The following is a 2,816-nucleotide window of genomic DNA, read 5'->3' on the forward strand; positions in this document are numbered from 1 at the left end:
CTTTGAACATCCTTTTGCATAAAAGTTTCTAATCTAGACATAGATTTTCAATATTCAATTCCCAATATGGACACGCTTCCATATTTTCCATATGACAACTCATTCTTAATAGAATCTTATCTATTCGTAATGATGTCGATATGGTCCATCCAATATGGAAACATTTCCATAATTTCAATATGACAACTCATTCTTAATAGAATCTTTTCTATAATAATGTCGATATGGTCCATTCAATACCATGCTTCCAACTACTCACAAGCAACCAATCCTCGTCGAACTTTGGATTGTCCTTTGATAGTTGTTTAATTATTTTAGTCAAAACCAATTCTAGTCCCTTTTCCCTCTAAATGCGCTCGACATTTGGAAAATTTTAGAATGGTCAAACATTAAAGCATTTGCAATCGATCCTATACCCGAAGCGTATGGGACACGACGCATAATGTTTTATTTGCTATGTTCTCAAAATTCGAATTGTGAAGAGGAATGCCATAATCATAATCAAAATTTTAAGAACACACTATGTACCTTTGACTAAATTTTATTAACATTTCTCAACCTAATCCTTTAGATTTGAAATGAAGCATAATATTCTCTCCCTTAATTATAGCAAAACAACTTTACAACCCTTACGACTTTGCAAGGTATAACTCTTGTTTTCTATAATTAATATTGCCAACTTGCAATACTTTCCATAATAATCATACAATCATAACTTTTATGCTCCCACTATCATGATGATTACTATAAAACATAACACTTATGCTCCAACTAGCTTCGACATGTATTCATAAACATCTTAATTTTCAGTAAAACAATACCTATTGAATTTCTTAAGTCCATGTTTCTAATACTTAATGCTTTGATAATCTTTTATCAAGGCTTCTTGAACTTATACACCTTTGCCTTAGATAGTTCATATGTGTGTCTAAACAATTAAGACTAATTGTCAAACATCACAATTCAAATTATGGAAAGGGATACCGTAACCATAATCGAATTCGAGAATGCAATTTTACAATCACTATCTTCTTAAGATCTTTCTTAGTGAAAGCATTTCCTCACAATCATTTTCATGAAGGAGGAAATCTTATGACACTTAGATTTAAATGGTGTATTTTTTCCTATCCATGTGAATTTGTCAAAACCAAAGTTTACAAAAAATTCAAACTCATATGGATCGAACTTTCTTAATCTTGATTTTTTGCCTTATGGTAGCACAGCTGTCCACCATGTCTTCCAAGTAGTTAAGCAGCTCACCCTTTCCTATCAATGTACCTTTCATTGATTAAGGTGCCTTGCCTTTTATGCGTTCAAAATGAGAACTCATAGAACTCACATGTATAATTAACTCAATTGGAATAGCACAGAAACAAAATAATGTCAACACGATAGGTTGAAAACCTCAACTCGTGTGCTAGTGATGATCGATAAGGTTTATTTGATGATCGATAAGGTTTATTTGATTTGTTCTTGAAACTTTCAAGACCATTAAGACTCCCACTGACTCCTTGACATATAGGATTCTCTTGTCAATGAACATTTCTTGACAAACAAATATTCAAGAGTTAGTGTAGTTTTTATCAAAACACTTCATAAATTGGTCCTAGTTGGTCTTTGTCTTATTCAAGACATCACAACTTTCCACATTTGATGAATGTTATAAACCTGTAATACTTTTCACTCGTTGTCACAATCTTAACTTTAAGACTTGTTATTGGAACAAAGTATGATAGACTTCTTGATTTAACCATTTCTTCAATCCTTGATTCCTCTTCTTAAACATACAATTGTACTAAGACTCACTTAGAGGATCAATTGAGATATGGTTATTAATCATTAAGACCTATCATAAAGCATAAAAGGTACTCTCCCATCTTCTTAGAATGGAGAAACTTTTATCTTTCTGCCTACTTGATTCTTCTTATTCGTTTTGCTATTGATTTAAACTTTTTCAATCAATTCATAATTACACTTAATCTTGTAAGTATAATCATATTTACTAAACCTTTAGTGAATCATGACAAATATCATTGTTACTCTTATGGTGGACTTGATCAACACGCAACTTTGTGTACTCGATCTCCTAGTCCTTCACTTGACACTTTGTCAATGAATTTGTCTAATTTCCAAATATGAAATTTCTCATTCATCGTGCAACCAAGTTGCATGATTCGAAATTTCTGTCCAATTGAAACTTGGGCGATGAGAAACTCTCCCTATTTGGTAAATTCTCGACTTTTCATAAATAACATAAATAAGAACCAAATCCATTATTGCTAATAATAGAAACATTCAAACACCAAATTTTCATATACGCCATTGCAAGGATAAATAAATAATATAAAATCAAAATTTATTTTATTGCAGAAAATTTTTTGTCCTTACAATGCAATTAATTGAAAAACTATGCTAATACATATTTCTTAGCAATCTAATTCTAACTCTAAGTAGTAGCTCAAGAATCTAATCTTCGAGAAATGTGATCGAAATCCATTCCTTCACGGTTAGATTCTGCTCACTTCTTCCCTTAAGCTTTCTTTCTTTTCTTCGATCCTACAAAACATCAATTGTAATCTTATCACATTATGTATTAAGAATCTAGAATAGAAGCTTAAAAGAGTTAGTTAATGGATTTTACCTATATTAGAGCCATACGTTTCGACTCTCCCATCTCTTAGATCTCTTAGGTAAATAGGGCAGCTTCGTCTCCAATGCCCTTTCTCTTGGCAATAAAAGCAAATTGACTCTTTTGGAACAGGACATGGAACTACTTTAGATATTGCCTTTCTCTTATGATCAGACTTTTCGATCAC

The sequence above is a fragment of the Lactuca serriola genome, chromosome 8 (genome assembly GCF_051521515.1).
Source record: "Lactuca serriola cultivar US96UC23 chromosome 8, Lser_US96UC23_V15, whole genome shotgun sequence".
NCBI lineage: Eukaryota > Viridiplantae > Streptophyta > Magnoliopsida > Asterales > Asteraceae > Lactuca > Lactuca serriola.